Source organism: Anas acuta, chromosome 2 (genome assembly GCF_963932015.1).
Source record: "Anas acuta chromosome 2, bAnaAcu1.1, whole genome shotgun sequence".
Lineage (NCBI taxonomy): Eukaryota > Metazoa > Chordata > Aves > Anseriformes > Anatidae > Anas > Anas acuta.
Genome location: NC_088980.1, coordinates 41,562,591 through 41,582,887, shown reverse-complemented (window position 1 = coordinate 41,582,887; position 20,297 = coordinate 41,562,591). Strand labels below are relative to the sequence as shown.

Sequence of the window (20,297 nt, the reverse complement as noted above, 5' to 3'; positions counted from 1 at the left end):
TTGAATGATTCTTTGTACGATTCGTTTTGCTTACTGTAAACATGGCATAAATGACAAAATATGGAAAACAAACAAACAAAAAACAACCATCTGAAAATTCACAACCTAACTGATAGTGTGAGGAAAGACAAAATAACAGGTGATGCCTGAGACACAGGCCTATAGGTTTTTGTCAGCAGTGTTAGTCTTTCTAGAGGACTCACTATTTTAGAAAAATGGCATTTTTCAACTCACTATTTTAGAAAACTGACAGTTTTTCAACTGTCTGCTTGCTCATTTTGGCTTTTGCTTGTGGAAACATGCCGTCCAGAATCATTATGTGCATTATAGATATATTTGTAGTAATTATGCCTCTGCAGGTCAGATGAGCTATTACCTTTTTATTGTGCCATAAAAATGTTTAAGATCTCTGTACCAGTGTAATTAGCAAAAGTAAAATGGGAGAACACTGGGGGGGAAGGGGGGGAATTTGATTCCTTTAAAGTAACAGCTGGATTTGCTATACCAAGTCAGATAAGGTTTGTTTCGTTCTGGCCTCATTGATGCTGCAGGTTCAGGAAAAGCCATGAACACTGCGCAACTAATGACTTCACTTGGGTGATTAATGCCCATTATCTACTTTACTTCAGAGTTTGATATTTACTAAACTGATTTTAATACCTTGAAATATGCTGAAACCACCTCGATTTCTTGCAAAATTACATCTTGTGAGTAGGGTGGTGCTGAATGCAGGCTGGAGCATGCAGTAGGTGGTAGTCTGCATCAGAGAACGGGCCTGCAGAGAAAACAACCAAATTTGGAAGCTACTGTACATCTAAGGCATCGCATGATTCTGGGGCTACCATTTCTCAGATACAGTGATGCTGTGTCATTCTTCTCAATGCCTTGCATCCTCTGTTGGACAGAAATACTATTCCAGCCAATGGTCTCCTCTGTACTTCAGTACAGGTTCATGGGATATGCACAGAGGTAGAAATTTGCCAAATCTTAATTAGATGCATGACTCACATTAAAGCTGATGAGGTGTCTGAATGTGTTGGACATTCAGTGGGTTTACAAGGCCTGATGCTACCCTGCATCAAGACTTGTGGCACTGTATGGGTTTTGCAGGTCCACATATGTGCTGTATTAAAGGTTATTGAGGAGCAATGCTCATGTGTTTGGCTGTTATGTTAAGCCCTTTCTGTGGTACTGTTCTTCTTTCTCTGTCCTATCCACCAAGTTTTTGTCATCAACCTGCATTACATGCACAGCCTCTGATTTCCAAAGAAGCCTCACTCTCCCTCTCCCCAGCTCCATGAAGCAACGTTTTCCTCTCTCTCTCACAAAATCCCAGAGCAAAGCTGCTGTGTTCACAGAGAGAGAATCTGAGTTTCATTTTTGGCATGGAGATCATTCCCCAGGGGAGCTGAGGAGCACCAGCCTTGCCTTTGCTGTATGAACTTGTGCTGGGTGCACTTGCCAGCTTTGGTTCTCTGGAGGGTCTTGATGTTAGCAGTAGAAAGAGAAAGGTCCCCAGCTGGCATCCTGTAGGATAGATCCTGCTTCTCATCAGGGCCCACTGGCACAAGGCAGTGTTAATATGACTATCTGCTACCCTCTGAAGTAGTTTATCTCAGAACTGGCACAGACATTTCTCAGTCCTTCTAAATTATGTGGTGTATACATAACCTTAGAGCTAGCTCTGTGTACCAGTAAAAGGTGCTCTTGGGAGAAAGGCGGCTCTGTTTCCATGTTACATTGGCTGTTGAGGCACAGGAATGTCTTATTCAGATCACTCAGGAAATCAGTTGCTGAGCTGTGACTTCACCTGAACCTGAATCCCAGGGTGTACAGAAGTACCCTTCCTGACTGTTGTTTTCAACAGGGTGATTTTAATTGCAGCAATAGGGCCTTGGCTCTTTTTTCAAGTCTCAGCTGTTGGCATGGATGGTTTAGCACTTTCATTTAGAAGAAAAGTGAGCATAAGCACTGCTGGGAAAAGTCACGCATCGCAGGTGGGATGTCCAGGCAGAGCTATGCAGTCCCTTCTTGCCCTTGAGGCTACAGGTTTGGGTTTCAGCCTTTTTCCTGTGCCTCAGTAGATTTCCAATGTGTGCTTGGAGAATTTCTGTGCATTTTTTTTTCTTCCTTCTCAGAAAAGGAAGGTTAAGCTGCTCTGCTCTGGAGGTTTACAGGCAGTGAAATGATGATCTGAGTCTAATGGCTGCTCCTTGTCAGGAGTGTGAGAGAGGAGCCCTTTGCACGCGGGTATGAGGCAAAGTGCCCTCAACAGCAAGGCCTCAGATGTGGCCTGAATCACCTGTGTGTGCTCAGGTGCTTGACAACTATCTGTATGGATGTGGTGACCTCGAGTCCTGTGGTCTTTGCTCGGAGTCTGAGAGCCACGCACAGTTCAAGCAGCTTGAGGAATATGTCTCTGCAAATTCTGGCATGTCTCGGCCTTTCTTCTTGTGCCAAGCTGAGGCTCCAATCATCTACATGATGCTCCCAGCACAAATTCACCCTTTTAACCTCTTAACACACCTCGTATATGTGCGTGCACATCCTCACGCTCTGAGGTGATGGGAGCCAAGGATGGCAAGCACTTTTGGCGAGGCTCAGCAGATGCAAGCTGGGTGAATCTAAAGGGCTGGTAGGTCTCTAGTTCAAGCAGGCAAATTGAGTAACTGGAGAAGGAGCAATATTTTAATACTCTATGAGCAAGCCATGCAGGTGTGAGGAAACTTCCTGTAACCTGCAGCACAGAAGGTAAAATCAGCCCACAAAATTTTGTCTTTAGCAGGTTTCCAAGTCTGCAACCAAATAAATGTATTTACAAGCTTTGGCTTTATTTCTGAGAAAAGGGTAATGGGAAGAAAAAAATATGCTATGGTCCAGAAAGTTTTAATTTTGACTCTGATGTTAACATGCTATGATTGCCAGCAAGTTATTTTAGATTTTTTTTTCTCCTCCTCTTTACCCTTCTGCTTCTTCCATTGAAAACTCAAGCCTTCTCTGGGCCTCCTGCAAGGATTTTTGGTTAGAATAACCCACACTGACTCATGTATTATTAACGGGGTCACTTGCTGAGAGTTGTCCATTTGGATGCAACAACAGTGTGAAGTCTGTTGCTGGCTGTTAATGCTTGTGGAACACGAGTTTGGACATGGTTTGTGAGAGCTACACAGAGATACCTTTGTCTACCAGGTGACTGAGGCGTCTCCACATACAATATATAAAGGCAGATTGATTTATTCACCTGAAACGTATCTACTGCAGACCTGGTTCGGGGCTAGATCCTAGGTTTTCTTCTCTCACTTTCTGGCCCACAGTTTGTGTATTTGCTGTCACTACAGTCATTCACAGCAAAGTCAACAAGAGAGAGGTTGGCATAGGAGTGATGCTTTTTCTCATTTAACTGCATCACTCTGCTCCCAAGTAGACTACAGCAAGTGCAGTTATACCAGAGGAACACTCTTCTAGCTGTCACTTTGTGCTTTCCCAGCCATATGTGGTGAGCATATGCATTTGTAGTATGTAGCACAGCAAAACCAGGCACCATTTGGGTATGAGTGTGTCTGTGCTGGGAGGGCTGTTGGAGCAGAAATCTGTCTAGTGCTGGCAGTTATCTGCTATCCCTTGAGTAGCAAAGGAAATGTAACAGGCTTGGGCACAAATAACTTAAAAACAAACAAACACACAGAAACAGATAACTTCATTAGAAAATGTCACCTTATCTTTTGGCATAGGAGTTCTGTAGAATGGTCTATCAATGGAAACTTTGAGAAGGACTTCCACAAAGAGGAAATTGGCCATGTCCTGTTCAGAGAACCATGTCTGTGCTGAAGAGTTAGCAAGGGTCCACTCTGCAGAGAGCTCTCCCATAGATGCCATAGGGTTATGAAGCCTTTCAAAAACAATAACGCTTTCAGGCTTTGTGCACCTCCCATCCCCATGAAGGACCTTATACTTTGCTTGGGTACTTAGAAGAAAATGTTTCAGTTAGCCCATTTTCCTGATCTACCAGAGTGCTAACAGTTTCCCTGACAACTTGACTGTAGTAATATCTCCTGCCTTTTTTTTTTTTTCCATGCCAATTTCCCAAGGACTGGTAGTTTCAGTTAATTTCCTCTTGGGAATATAAGAGTGGGATATTATGCTTGTTTTCCTGTGGTGAATTCTGCATGAATGGTTCTCCGTGCACGCAGGATGCGGGGAAGGGAAACTTAGAAAAATCTTATCAAACAGAGGAAGAAAGGGAATAAAAGGGAAGGAATGGTGAATTAAAGAGGCTTTTAAATGGAGAACAGTGAAAATGAAGTAATTCTCTTACTATGAATAACTTTTAATTTTTCAATTATTCACTTTTTTTTTTTTTTTTTTTTTTTTTTTTTACAATTGTGTAAATTTTTACAGCAAACAGTGTTGTTAGTTCATAATACTAATTCCAATCCTAAGCCATCTTCAAAGAGTAAAGATCTGAGATGTGGCAAAACCTCCATAGTTTACCACTTGACTCTGATTTTACTGAAGAGGCTAAAGGGTCACCATTAGGAACTTAGTTTTCAAAATCGTTTAAGCAGCGTTGTTATATCAGGTATTACTCTGCAGTCCAAGATAAAAGGTTCTACAAACCAGCTGTTCCCTTTAATCCTGGGTTCCCAAGAACTGCCCCAACATCCACCTTGTCTTCAAAGCACTTTCACTGAGGACTTCAGCATTAGGGAACTGTGCCAACTAAACTAATGCCCAGTTCTTCATCACCTGCTCCATCACACAGACCTTGTCTGCTTTAGGGTCATGGAGAGAGATTGCAAATACGTGGAAGAACAAAAGGGTGGACCTAAACTCGAGATTCTTACTCCAGAGAAGGCTTTTCTGCCTGGGAACTGGAGTACTCCCACGGTTTGAGCCAGTAGAGGGAGATGTTACACGCGTGTAAACCACAGGCTCTGCATGAGGTGCCTCTGCCCCTCTTAAAGGGGGGTACCAAGCCCAGCCCAGCAGACATAAATGGAGGAATTCCTATTTCCCTCCTACATGTCACGTCCCTGGTTGTTTTAGTATGTCTTTCAGAGCTGCTTTCTTCCACAAGAAGCTGAACACTTGGTGTGGAAAATTCCATAAAAATTAAGTTGTTCCAAGCCTACACTGAAAAAAGCAAAAATTCATTTCTTCAAGCAAATTAGTGGTCAGACAAAACACGCATTATTGTATACTGTGTGCAGTGGCATGTGAATGCTTCCAGGTGGATGTTTTATGACTGTTAAGAGCTGTTCTGATAGCACTGGAACCGGTGTTATGAACTAATGGTTAATAATGATAGCAGTGAGCTGCAGGGAGCGTACAGAACAGCTCTGAGGTGTTACAGTATTAGTGGAAGAACACCATAGGTCTAATAATTCCTACCTTTCTTTGTAGCGGATTGAGCTGAGGCAACATGGGAGGAGAGCTGACATGAATGGCAGCTACTTTTCGCTCAGGTGTCTGTGTACGTGGGGACACAAGGGTGGTACTTCACATACACTGCTTGTGGAAGAGGGAGCTGCTCTCCATCATGACTCTTGGGAAATTTTCTGGTATCTGCCCTTATGTTGGGCAGCTGGATTCCAGGTCAGAGGGATGAGTTGGATATTTCAGCCAGTTCAGTCAAAGACTATACCTCTTTCCCCTCTTTATGCTGAAAAAAGATTTCTTGGGAAGTGGGTGGGCAGGGGTTGCTTCAGTGCATATTATCTGTGTTAGTTCACTTTTAGCTACAAAGTGAGTTTCCTGGGCTGGGAGGCTGTCAGACTTCCATGGGGATTTCTGTGTTCACTTTAAACATGATATAATGGCTGATTGATTAAACTCCTTTTGCTTTGCTTATAGCAACATTAGATTGCATTAACAGTTTGGAGACCCAGGTATTTTTGTCCCTCGTACTGATATTTGTAGAGCTTCTTCGGGGCCATGTTTTGAAATGTGGATACTACTCAGTTGCAGATGTGCATTTGAGTTTGGCATGTCCTGTAGTTCTGTTCTTGGGCAGCATCTTGTAACCATCTTATCCAAAGGAAAAAAAATGGAAAAGGTCAGATACTGCCTCAGGCTTTTCTTTAACAACCCCCTCCTATTGATGTGCCTGAATAAAAGCTGCAGGATATGACCTTGATATCTTCTACTTTAAATGCCTGTATTGAAAGTATGAAGTGTTCTTTGTGTATAATTTTTTCTTATTCCTTGCTATTTTAGAGGCTTTCTTTTTGTTCTTTAGATTATATTGGATGCTGGCTTAGTTCTGTAACATTCTCATGGCAGGAAATGTCTGTATATGGAAATCTTGCAGCTAGACTTCAGTAATTCCCACAAAGACTGACAGTCCTATGCAGTGACTATGTATATTCTGTCCTCATGTTGGCAAGAGAATTCAATTGTGTTCCTACAATGGGATAGGATTTAAAGCTTTTAGCTGCTTTTGTTTCTTGTGGAAATGATGGCTTCTGGCCATCTGGGCAGAGAGTGACATGGTCTTTTACACAGGACTTTTACCCATGCTAGGGAACTGTTCAAGCTTGATTTTTAAACAAAAACCTCCAACTTGATATGAAAAGGTGCTAGGACCTAATCTTTTCCTCTCCCACTTCCCTCAGCAGCTCAAGCTCTAACGTACACTTACAGAAATTAAAGGACTTGGTGGACACTGAGTAAAATGTCAGAACAGCCAGACAGATTTAATCACTATCTGACAATCTCCCGGCCTCCCTAGCAGACAATGGCCAAATATCCGTGCAAGCCAACCCCTTAATATCCTGATAGCACACTTGCAATGAGGATTAATGCTTCTAGTATTCATTACAAAGTTCCAAGTCAATCATAGGTGAAAGTATTCAGGACAAGTGGAGTTTAAACCTTTCCAGGAGGATAATAGTCACTACTGTCTCTCACATCACTGATGATTTTATTTAAAGGAAAGCTACAAAGATAAGTGAGTGATCATGTTTTTGGCTGTGACTTATTAGACCCTCCCTAATATCAGTTCACTTCTTGTGAAGTTCAAGTTTATCCTGACATCATGGCATTTCCAGGCCAATCTGTTCTCATTCTTTATATCCTTCATCCTCTCCTTACTCTTTCCAGGACTTCTTGTTAACTGATGTATTTGGTCATATTTGTCCTGTTGAGACAATGGGAAGATTCTTACTAACATCAGTGAAACTAGAACAGACCTTTTCCATTTTCCTTCTCATATCTCTTTTTTCCCCTTCATGCCAAATATCTGTGAGTAACACTCACGCTGAAATGGGACACTTCGGTCTCTCTTCAAATTTCACTTTTTTTTTTTTTTCAATTCTCTACAAAAACTGCCTGTAATTATCTCATCAGCCACAGATGTCAGAAATGCTTCATGATTATTTTTTTCTATTTTTCATTGTGTTTGATGTTTAAATGAGTTTGATTGTTAAATTCTTGGAACAGTGATCAATTTGTTCTTATGACCCATGTAGAACCTATGATAATCTATAATTAATGTATCTAAAATCAGTAGAGCATAGATTTTCTTTGTTTGCTGCTGAAGTCCTAAGATAACAACACTCAGTATGTGGGAGGATATCATTGTGCTAAATTGTGGAGTTACCTAATAGAGAAAAACAAAAAACAGCACAACAAAACAATCTATTGTGTACTTTGACCACCTTGCCTGCATTTTCCCTTTTAATCTTTCTCTGTTAGGGGTACTGCTTGCACAGATCTAGCTTTAGATACGCTTGTCACATTGGCCTTAACAATGGTATCTAGATAAGCTATAGTACATAATCTTGAAGGAGTAGAGATGCATTGAGTATTTTTTTGTTTCCCAGGAATTGTATGGTTTGCACATTTGGTAACTAATGGAGTCTGGATATGATTTAGGTAGAAAACATAGCCCCAGTATATAGCATATATTAAAACCAATCAAAACAACCCTCAAAACCCCAATTCTTAACAGTTCTAGAACCGCCTGGCACAAAATAATCCCATTTCTGCTGGCCATGTGTAATGCCTGTTGCTTACAGCAGTGGTCTGTTTTGTTGTTCCCCATTGAAAGATGGTAAAACTGGGGGCAAATGGCCTGTGTGTAATTAGCAGAGCCAGCAGCAGAAGTTGAGTCTGTCTGCTTTTCTTGCTCTGGCACTTCCATACCTCAGAACAGACGCAAGTATTGTCCACAGAACTTCCTGAGCATTTATTTCTGAGAGTGACATGGGAGACTGCATTTGATTTGGTCATAGAAAAAATGCTTAGCAACTCAGAATCATTTTATTTTTTCTTATTTATTTATTTATTCATCTCCTTTAGTTATCATGGCCCTTAGGGAATTAACCCCTGATTGCCCAGCCTTCCCCAAGGCCTCCACCCAACCTGCCCAGGGCACGTTCACAAAAGTCATGGGAGTTGATGCGTTTTCGGGTGTGTTTCAGCATGGCAATTCCCGTTCTCCAGCACTGGTCAGTATGGGATGCTGTAGGGGAAGGCACAACTTGTCTTTAATTAGTATGTGTGAGATAATCTCTTCCTCAAAGCAGTCTCCTCCTTGTTACAACACAATCTCTAAATACTAAGCCCTGGAGCACGTAGTTAGTTGTCCTTCCCATTTGGAAAAAAAAAAAAAAAAAAAAAAAAGTGGTTATTGTAACTCTGCTTTATAAACATATAAACCCTGGGAGAGTTTTGCCTAGTTTGTAGCTTCAGTGACACTGTCAGGTTTAGATGAAATTCTTAAAATCTATATAACAACATTCTTACCAGCTCTGAATTTACCTTCTTGCAGTTTGCTTCAACATTTCATTGTTCTTTAGTTATGAACTAAAACAGGTTCCACTTCAACTATTTTTTTTTTTAAACCAACGTTTTATTTACTTGTATTACTGTGCCTCATTCGTCTTTTGTCTAGAATCAACTCTTAACAGGGAATCCAAGATCCTGTTGAACTGTGCCTTTTTTCTCAGGGAAACCAGGCAGTAAAGCATGAAAGCCTGCATCTAGCAAGACAGGTTGCCAGCTCCTCTGTGGCAGTGGAATTAGGTGCTGCTGTATCTCAAACAAGGCCTGGCATTGAGCAAGTACTTTAAATGTCTTTAACCCTTAGTAAGAATCAGGTATAACTCTTGGTGCTCCTGGTGGTATGATGAGTGACAGGCAGAGGCTGCCTAGAGAAGCTGTGGATGCCCTATCCCTGGAGGTGCTCAAGGCCAGGCTGGATGGGGCTTTAGGCAACCTGGTCTGGTGGGAGGTGTCCTTGCCCATGGCAGGGGATTGGAACGAGGTCATATTTAAGGTCCCTTCCGACCCAAACTAGTCTGTGATTCTGTGAATGTGAGCCTGCGCTGCAGCTTGAAGGCTGTGTGATCCATTTGTCTGGGCTGTGCTGCTGTTTGGGACCTCTTGATGCAGAGTGGCAGCTTTACTGCAGTTTAACCAGTTGCCAGCTGTTTGTCAAGCTGCAATAACCGACCATGTCATGCACCCGCCCAAATTTCAAAGAAAACATGTTGGCTTAAACCCATGACAAACAGATTTTAGCAGCATAATGCCCAGTCCTTTCTTTCTTAAGTAAGCATGTCAATGTCCTAGGGTTAACGTTTCTCAGCGTTTGTTTTAGTTCATTTTAAAAACAGCAAGCCTGACCCTACTCTCCATGCACCTTCTGGAGTCAAGTGGGCACACTGGCAAAGGATGTGGGAGATGCCAAAATGCCATTCTACAAGGAGCTAGCAAAGGGAGCTTATTGGGGTGGGTGAAGATGATTCCTCAGGGAAGACCTGAGCCTGGTGAAGTTGAAACTCCCTATTTCAGGTGTGGTGTTGCACACAAGCAATAATAATGCCTTCCACTGAATTGTGCTGGTACCCCTCTATTGTATACAAAGTAAACAAGAATTACATACCACACCTTCCTATTCTTGCAGCTGGAGCTATTCTTCTGATATCTTTGATGTTAGTTCACTTTTCCATTCTTTAGATCTCTTTGTTTTCCAGTTTCCTTTTCAGTCCTCTCTGCTTGTTTTTAATTCTTTGCCCTTTTTTTTATTTTTGTTTCCTTGGGCCAGACACATTAAGACCTCAAGATAAACATATGAGGGGATTGGTATCTGGGCAAGGCAAATCTTTTGTGGCCAGGAAAAACATTTCTGCTGTATGAAACTATTGTGGCTGAAACCGTAGAACTAACAGGTGACATTGCAGTGGAGAAACCACACGGATATTCTGCACAAATACTAGATTCCAGGAAATGTAAATGAGCTATCTTTGCTGCAATGTAAACTCAGATTCCTGCTTATGTAGCACTTCTGCTCTGCACTGATGGATTAGAGAGACTTTTTCAGCAGCTCCAGGATTTCAGACAGCTGCGTGTGGTCACTCTGGAGCTCCTGTATGTTATCCTCAGCCTTCTCATCGATGACATCCCTGCCATTTTTTACTGGGAGTCCTGTTCAAAGCTGCTAACTAAAGGGTGTTTCACCTACCAACCCCCTGGAGCTGCCTCTGCTCAGCAAAGCACCCAGCTGCATTCCCAGGGTAACAAGCCACTGCCATTATAACCTCTGTTATGTTGGGCAGCCTCTGCCTCCTACTCCTTCCTTTCCTGAGGGCTGTATTGATCTCAGCAGCTGAACAGGTCCCCTTTCTGAGCTGGGCCAGCGCCTTGACACTGACTGGAAGGAAGCCAACAGCCAGAAATAAAATATGTGCTGTCCATAACTAGTTAATTTCAGTGAACTGGTGGGCTAAGACCACCTCTATATGTGCCCTGGAAGTTCAGGCAAGTTCTCCAATAATATTTCTTGGAGAAATTCAGCTCAGTGAATCTGTACCAAGAACTAGAGGATGAAACCAATTTCTTCCTCTTGGAAAGGGCATGGATGCTGTGGCTTCCACTTGCCTGAAGCCAACTGGAGTGATCTCTGGAGAGAAAACAAACTGTTTATGTATACTTATCCTTACTCTTATGAAAAGACTGACTTCTATTAGCTGGGCACTTCAGTATTATTCCACAGCTTCTCTCTGTCCACCTGCTTAAACAGGCTCGTCAGTATCTTCTCTCTGAAGCGCTCCCACCCATCGAATAGTTAGAAGTCCAAATTGCTGAAACATGTTCTCTGTTCAAGTGAAGCCTGTAATACAAATAGGTCTGTTGTCATATGACAGTATAATCTTACCAAACAGTGCACTGACAGGATATAATAAGGATGTGTACATGTCTATTCACATAAAGTCTCTTCTTACTATTTGTTTACTAAGGAAGAAGGGTGCTAAAATTAAACCCACTTTTAGTTCAGAATAATCCCCATGAAATAAGTACTTACCTTTGGTCCTGAGATCAGAGCTCATCATCCCTTCTGAAAAAAAAAATAAAAAATCAGACAAGTTTGAAATAAAATGCAAGTAGTGAGGACTTCTTAGCGTGTTTTTCATCAAAGTAAAAATCACAAAACATTTTGAAGGCATCAGCATTTATTGCTGGCAGAGCCACTGGTGAAAATAATTCACCAGGTCTGCAATGACTAACACCTCTGAATTTCGCTAGGTGGAAAAAGCAGAAGGAAATGAGTGCCAGGTAACATGATGATAGCTTACCTTCACATGGTCTCTGTCTCTGGAGGAGGAGGTACGTATGTTACTGTGCCATGAGAGTACGTCAGTGCAGTTGTCCAACCTCGGCCACTGTTTATGGTCCCAAAGCTGTGTTTCAGCTTGTATGGCTTACTGTAGCCATTGTCAGCAAAATGAGCTCTAGATGCAAACCTGAACTCCTGCCAGTGACGTCTGAACAGAGTATGGCTATGCCAGGAGGGATTAATTGTAATTACACCATACCTCATCTTAGGTCATTCTTCCTCTGCTGTGCTGCCGCCTTGCAGTCGGTTCTGCCTCAGTGCCCCACTTCTATCACAGCAGGGGGTGGCAGCAGCAGTGTACCCCAAGTGCTGCTGTCATCTCAGCCCTGCTCGGTGTGTCCTGATGCCTTGCTGTTGTGCAGAGCTGAGGGAGAACCTGGATAGGGGCTGCTAGGCCTATGCTTCCTGCTCAGCTGTGACCCTTCTGTAGAGGAACTGGTGTGGTAGACCAGCATCGTCAGAGCAGCATATACCACTTCCTGTTATATGATGCAGAAGTACGAGCCTAAAAGTGGCTGTTGGTATCATTTTCCCATGCCAAAGTCAAACGTATTCTGCTGTAAAGCACTTTCCTGGTGGGGCTGTTTCGGTTCCAGTAGTTACATAAGTACATAGCCTTTGGGTTAACCCTTATGGGGCTGGTATGGGTTTTTGGAGCAAATACGGCTTTTGGAGCAAACAAACACCAGAGAGGAGGATTTAAAGGACAACACCCTGTGTCCAGAACACCTTCCTGATGGATATTTTCATTAATAAATAAAGCCTTGGAAGTCTTGGACTGCGTCAAAAGCAGTGTGGCCAGCAGGGTGAGTGAGGGAGGTGGTTCTCCCCCCTCTGCTCTGCTTTCATGACACCCCACCTGGAGCCCTGTGTTCAGCAAGAAGGACATGGACACATTGGAGCAAGTGCAGAGGAGGGCCATGAGGATGATCAAGGGCTGGAGCACCTCTCCTGTGAAGACTGGCTGAGGGACCTGGGGTTGTTCAGCCTAGAGAAGAAAAGGCTCTGGGGAGACCTTACAGCGGCCTTCCAGTGCCTTACGGGGGCCTGCAGAAAAGCTGGGGAGGGACTCTTTATTGGGGGTGTGGTGACAGGATATGGGTTATGGCTTTAAACTAAAAGAGAGTAGATTTAGATTAGATATAAGGAAGAAATTCATCACTCAGAGGGCAGTGAGGCACTGGCACAGGCTACCCAGGGAAGCTGTGGATGCCCCATCCCTGGAGGTGTTCAAGGCCAGGCTGAATGGGGCTTTGGGCAATCTTGTCTGGTGGGAGGTGTCCCTGCCCATGGCAGGGGGTTGGAATTAGATGGTCTTTAAAGTCCCTTCCAACCCAAACCATTCTATGGTTCTATGATTTGAGTTTCAGCTCCAGTTTACAAGTTGAAGCTCATGATTTCAAGAGATTATATACTCTCTCTCCCCCCCCCCTTTTTGAAAATGTTGCTTACTGGGTAGGCAGCTTCTGATGTGTTCTGGAAATCTGCTAGGTTTGCAGAATGCAGAGTGTAATGTCTCTAAGTATCAGACTTGAAAGCTCTCGGGTTGGCTATTGGTATCATGAATCACTGATGGAAATTCAGCCAAAGACTTTGAATAATGTACTCAGAATCACATACATGTATTTGTAACAGTCAGGACACATTTCTTAAGTATCAGCCTTGTGCTTTGACCATGGGTCCATCCCTTCTCCATTCCAGTGGTTAAATAATGAAATATGACAGCATACAGAATTCAGGCTTATTTAAAATCTTTTACAGATAATTTTTGTTATTGTTGTTGTGGCTAGGTACCTGTTAGGATCCAGTGAATTGCTTTATTCCCTAAAAAAAATAAATATTTAAAACCATTAAGCAAACCAAAAGCGGATCTGAATGATTTTTAGAAGAGACAGCAAAGAGGAGAGGTATCGCAGCACAGGGCTGGCCCTTCCAAGACTGTGGACATATGTATTCATTTGGCTGGCTGTTTGGAAAATACCAGTGTGGTGAGGGTGAGGACAGTCTGTAAAAGCCCGTGTGATTTTATTCTTGGCTTGTGTGTTTTCACTGTCAATGAAAATACTGCCTGTGATTCAGTTTCTATGAACTGAGTGAAAAAGCTACAGGTGCCAAATTCGAGGTTGCTTTCTATGGCCATCTTAGGTCCAGAAGCACTATGGAGGTTGTGTAGGTGCTGGGGTTGGAGCAGCAGTGCCTCTAACATGGGGGTGCTCCTCCCATCTTCTTGCCAGGAAGACCTGACCACGGCTGTCTACAGAGAGGAAAACTACAGGCATAGGCAACTGGGGTCTGAGCAGATCTGTTGGACTGAAACTTCTCTGTAGCACAGGAAATGTCTGCCTTCCTCTTTTTTTTTTCTTTCTTTTTTTCTTTTGCCCTGTGCTAAACCCCAAATCTGTGAGTGCTTATGCACGTACTTAACTTTACTACCGTGAATAATTCCGTTCAACTCAATAGGGCTATTCATAGTCAGGCTGAGCATGTGTGTTCAATGTTTGCAGGATCAGACAGTGCAGAAGCTGGCTGCTGCACCATTTAGGGCTGGTAATTCCATCCCTTAGGCCCTGCTGTCCTTGTATGGAATGATTTCATTTTACACAGACTTTGCTTCATTTTCCACGTGTCAGCCCTCAGTACGTGTGCTATTAGTGCATACCAGCACTGAATACTCTTGCCTTAGGTATCACATGAAAAGAAAGTAACTTAAAAGTGGATGCAAATTTAAGCTGAATTCCTGTCCGGTATGCTGGCCTGATTTAAAACATCCAGAATATTTTAATGCTGAAAACAGCATTCATCTGTTTTGACAAAGAGGCCTGCCTGTTTTATGTTGATTTTTTTAATTTTCTTTTAGTTGATTTGTAATGTGTAAACTCCTGGAATCCAGACCAAAGGTTTGGGAATTATTGTACAAGGTGAGGTGCAAATACAGTCGAAGGCATTCTGCCTCCCCTCCCCCCACCCCCCAAAAAAAAAAAAAAAAAGCTTGCAAGCCTTGCAATCAAGCAACAACTATCTGGATTTGGCCAAAAGGAGCTGAATAAAAGCACAAGATGCATAAAGAATCGTTAAGAAATATCAAATTAGGGGATTAAAGCTTATGCTTTGCATAGGGGTTAAACATGAAGAAGAATAGAGTCATAGCATACAGAGCTGGAAGGGACCCAGAGCAGTTACTCACTGTTGCCTCAATTGCTTTCAATTGTGATCTTCCAGAGTGCTCACAGCTCCCTCCAGTTTGACATTGTTTGCAGATGTAGTGAGTCTTTTCCAGCTTCCCACTCACAAATGCATATATTAACTAGCTGGCACCCTCGAACCATGCTCTGCCCCACACAGGTTGATAAACTTTCCCGTTTGACAATTGATAGCTCATTGTTCTGGATGTGATTTCTCCATGCTGTTTTGCATCTGACTTACAATGCTGCCCCAGCTTGCCTATGAGAACATTACATGTTGTGGTGTCAAAACCTTGACAAGGCAGCTGGGGAGCATTTCTCCACCGGGTTTTGGGCTTGCTTCTTGCCTTAAAGAAAATTAACTGGTACGGAAGTGACTTGATACTGGCAAATCCCTGCTGACGTGTCTATCACTGAGGTGCTTACATAAGAACTGACTGATTTGTTCTGGTGTCTTTCCAAGAACCAAAGTGTTAGGTTAAGTGCTCTGTCATTTCTAGGATTCTCCTTTCTGTCTATTTTTATGGATCAACACTGTATTCACCCTTTGCTGTTTAGGAAAACCTCATCCTTCCTTCACAAGCTCTCAAAGATAGTTGCTAGTGGCTCTGAAATAGCTTCAGCCAGGTCCTAAAATGTTCTAGGCCAAACTTCACCAAACTCATGTGAAACCCCTACTCTGCTCTCTTTCTTTCCTTGCCCGAGTTATGTCTGCTTTGCTGGTTGTGTTCTGTCTGATCACAACTGATTTAACAGTGTCTGCTAAACAGATTAGTGGCACAGCAGGTGTCACTGTAAAGGGCTTATGTTGTTGCTGAGTGTAGGTGGTAAGACAACAATATGCTGAACTGATAGAAAGGCTGAGAAACTGGGAGATCTTGGAAGCCAGAACAAGAAGTTAACAGTGTAATGAGTAGGAACGAAGAGACAGTGGAAGAGCTCAAAGGTGGGAGATGTCACAAAGGCAATGTTTTGCTGAGGTTATTCTGACAGTGAAACAAATTTACTGTCCCGAAGGGCAAAGAACGGAAGATCACAGTGTCTGTAAATGTTCATGTCTCTGAACACAGTGGTGTCTTAGAGAGTTTATTTGCTTTGAAAACAAAGCTGGAGACTTCCGAGTAGCCTGGATATAAGGACCGATAGAGAAGGCAGTGTTTCTCATGCATGTCATGTGCTTGAGGTGCTGGAGCCTTTTCACAAGTACCAGACTGGCTCCTACCTGTGCTTCACAGGGTGCAAGAACTAGCTCCGACCAGATCCTGTGTTTTGAGAGCAGCTAAGGTCCGTCTGTGTTGATAGCTTAGTATATTTTTCTTAAAATGAACCAGCTACCACTCAGTTTGAGTGCAAATAGGGAAGAGACAAAAGAGAATGATATGTGTCAATGTATACAACTGTGTATGGATTTGTTCCATATTCTATCTCCTGCTTTCTGTGGGGGAAGCATAAAGCCCAGCGCTGTAACTCTTCACTCTGAATATTTATACCTGGGTGGGGATGATTGAGAGACAAGCTTCTGAAGGATTGGGTCTACAGCTCAAGACCACTTATTTTTGAATGTTTTTGGTTAGCTGCAGAATCTGCTTAGCTATAGTTTATTCTCATTTAGCCTCATTTATTCTGTTTTCCTTTTTTTTCTCAAGACGAAGTACAAAAAATATATTTTTCTTCCTCTTGTTCTTTGTTTTTCTAAAGAGATCTGGTTACACCTTAATGAGAATGTTTGTACCTAATCCATTAAAAAGAATATTTCACCTGTCTTCTGTGGCCAGTTTTTGTGAAGAGGGCTTGGAAAGCTGACAGCCTTCTACAAAAATGGTCCAAATATAAGATGGTGGTTTCAGCTACCTTGGATTATTTACACTACCAGCTTTCTAAGGGTTAATTAAAGTGCATGATCTTGTTACAAAGGATGATGAAACTGATTCACCTATCTGCCAAACAAAGAGCTTTGTGGTTTTTCCTTTTGTTGCTTTGTTCCAGCATTACTTTATACTTTCAGCATGTAATTTGTTCTGATTTATTCCATTATTAATTGCCCATGCGGGTTATATTGTCATGATCTCTTTTAACCATGGGCACCTGAAGTACTCAACACTGTACCTTTGAATAATTCTAACCATCACAGATACACCTCCATTTTTATTATTGAAAAATCAGAAATGGCTGATGCTAAGTAATTAATGACAGAATAAATTTTCTTGTCTGTGAACACTTCCCGCACAAAGCAGTTTTCCATTCTGTGGTGATTTATCAGTTGTTGGTATGGAGAGAGTGAATGGGTGAGCTATTTAATTAAAACACTGATAAACACCAGATACTGGAAAAATTGAAGAATGTGTTTGTGAAAAGGGAGGGGAAATCATTTCCTTTTTCTTTATTTTGCTGCTAGCTATCTTGAATGTGGCCACTGTCAGCAGGTGAAAGGGTAGTTGATTAGAGGAATGGCATATTCCTCTCATATAAAAACAAACTCACAGTACTAGATGATTGTTGTAGTTAGATGAGCTGCAGAATTTGACTGAGTTTAATAAAAACTCCATGCATTTATAAATTATTTATTTTCATAGCACAGTGCTCCTGAATATATTTACCACTGGAAAGACACAATGCTTATTTGTATATGTAGTAATAATAATTACTTTTGACATTTATGGTAATTTTTTATTTTGAAAGATTGGTACAGTTCTTCAGACACACAAGAAAGTTGTTAATATGGCAATCAATCAAATGCAATCAATCAAATATTGTGCCATACTGCTGATGGTAACTCAAGGTAATAGTTAAGATCTACAAGGAAAGATGTTAGTCTTTAGTCTAGGAAAAAGAAGTCAGAGGAAACATGGAAAAAAGTCATAAAACACAGACAAAGTGGCTGCAAAATAGAAGGAAATGAGTGGTTCTGTATCTTATCTGTGCATAGTAGCTGAATTGCAGCAAGTAATACTTAGGCTAGGTGCTAGGAAGAGCTGTTTAATAGTGGGGGTAGTTAGCACTCGCAGGGTGATTCCGCAACCTCCCTTGGCAACCTTCAGGGGATAAGGCAATAAACTGCTCAATCACTGTGCCAGGAATCGTATAGGCACAACTGATCCTGACTAATGGCAGGAGAGAGAGGCTCTCAGACATACAGTTTGATTTTTGGTGGTCCTGTGTGGAGCCAGCAGTTGGACTCAGTGATCCTTGTGGGTTCCATTCCAGCTCAGGATATTGTGTGATTTTTAAATCCCCCCAAAGCAATAAGTGTTTAAAATCAAATGAATAGCAGCTGACATACAGCACTCAGTATGGAAGATGCTGGCTTAACCAGCTGTAATGAAAAGTCTCATAATTCTTGTACCTCCTACTTTGTGAGTTCATTAGAAGCAGACACAAGATAAAATATCATAATGGGCAAAATATTTCCTCCTCAGAATTCACGGGTGAGTGGTTGAACAGTGGAGCAGTTCTGTGCAAGAAGGCCATAACCAGCCTTTTTATGCAGCTCCTGGGGCGTGGGAAGAGAAACTTGCTGGTGGGAATTAGCAGTGGCTCTATCAAACTGGGTAACTGTGGCTTCCTGATATATGCTACAAGAGGTAGAAGCAAATGCTGCCGGTGTCTCAGCTTCACATACAGCAAGCTGTGACCACTTACTGAAGCCCCAGTCATTTCCCACCAGCTCATCTGCTGCCCAGTAAGGAGCCACATGTATTTTAAGTTACCACCTGCAAGCTGTTGGGAGTGCCAGCTGTTAGGGAGTGTAACTAAATTCAGTTGCTGGCTACAGGAAATTTTAGGATGTGGACAGCAGAAGGAATAATCCATATCTTGTACTGGGACTTGGTAAGCATGTATTCCTGACAGGGCACATTTCTTCAAATCCTCAAGACATATAAGTTTAATGACTCAGATTGAATTGTTTGATATTCGGTGAAGTTTAGGCTTGGATCCTCAAAGATACATAGCTTCCCTGGTTGCTCAGATCAGGAATTAAGCACCTTAAAAGAGATAGGGATAAAAGGCCACTGACAATGATAGAAATAAGTCTCTGAGCAGTTCTGCATGGCTGACAGGCGTGCAGGTGGAATTTCACTGGGAGGCTGGGATCTGAGTGAATGCCACGTGTATTTGAGCGAGATGTTTTTGGCACTGCTGTAAGCGGGGCATGTTTTTACCTGCTCTCACTTATTTTAAAAGTATTGCTGGACTCAGCTCTTTTTTCTTTTCTTTTTTTTTTTTTTTTTTTAATACAGTCTCGTTTTCCTATGGGATCATAAATACGTGACATGGTGAAAGCATGATAACCTGCAGCATCTGCGCTGAATGCAGCTGGCTGCAGAGGGATTCTGCAGAAGTTCCACCAACCCACTGCATCTCTGTTTATGCCAACAATGTCTCTGTATCATTTTTTTAACACAGAATCGCATCTTTTTACATTCCCAAAGGCAAGAAAGCACTTTAATGAGGACATAAAAAATGTTCTGGCAGTACCTCTGTGCATGTGTTGGAGGGAGGAAGAGTTTTTTAAGGCTTATCAAATATGTTTGAAGGGAAAGACCAAATAACTCTTTCTGCAAATATGACTAACTGTGAGAAAACTTTGCTGAGTGTGGTTCCCAATTTTGATTTTGCTTATTTGTGCTTATGTAAATCTGAAATATACACACTGAAGTTATCAAAGCTCCACTGACTTAAGTGATCGCAGAATTTACATCAAATTGTCCCCAGAGCTGTTTGTGCTGCTGTAAGAGGTTACAGTTCACAATGGTAAATGAGCTGATATGTGTATGGGACATTCTTCTGTGGATAGTGTGAGGTACAGAGACTGTCAAACTAATTCTCTTGAATGGATTTTTCTACAGCAACACTGAAAATAGCTCATTTCCCTTTAGTTGTACTTAGGAAGCTTAGAGATGTAGGAAATGTACTTGTTACTAAAAAAAACACCCTTCATTGGTGTTTAGGTAATATTCTTGTGATCTTTTTACAGTCCTCAATTACAGCATAAAGCTGACAATTTTTCAGGCCATTTCTGTTGCTGTAATAGGCCTTATTAAGAGGCCCCATTATAGCAAAACTAGCCTTTTCTAGTTCTGGTCCAGGGAGCAGAAACAATATTTTATTTGAATTGCTCTATCTCTAGGGAAATAATAACTTGCTCCTCCACCCTTTGAACTTGTTAGGGGTTTGTTGCAACTTTTTGGTAAACTAGCAATGTTCCACACAAAGCATTAGACTTACTGTATCTAACATTAGATCGGATGTGTTCGATCAGAGAGTTTTCCTTAGGCAATAGCTAAACACAAAGCTAAACCAAATCAAAGCAAGAATCGACACATTTTATGGAAAGCCCTTAGTCTAATTTCTCCCTTGCATTCTCCCACCCTTCCTGTAATTAATAGATTTAATTCATTTGTTGTTTTAATAAGTCTTCCCTCATCCATCCTTCATCTGAAAGCAGCATTACTGCATTGCCAAATATGTATTTCCATAAAAAAATAAAGCCTTAT

General features: G+C 41.9%; 2 long non-coding RNA genes across 2 annotated transcripts in view; one reads left to right on the top strand and one right to left on the bottom strand.

Moving 5' to 3' along the window:
* LOC137852566 (uncharacterized) overlaps positions 1–20,297 on the top strand; it is a 27,717-nt gene extending 7,420 nt beyond the window's left edge. Inside the window, exon 3 of the long non-coding RNA XR_011093932.1 lies at positions 19,041–20,297. This is a non-coding gene — a long non-coding RNA (uncharacterized lncRNA). The remainder of the gene's footprint in view (positions 1–19,040) is intronic.
* LOC137852561 (uncharacterized) lies at positions 8,174–13,407 on the bottom strand. The gene is made up of 3 exons (XR_011093930.1): positions 11,580–13,407; positions 11,309–11,341; positions 8,174–11,116 (listed from the first exon to the last, which is right to left on the bottom strand). It is a non-coding gene; the product is annotated as an uncharacterized lncRNA (long non-coding RNA).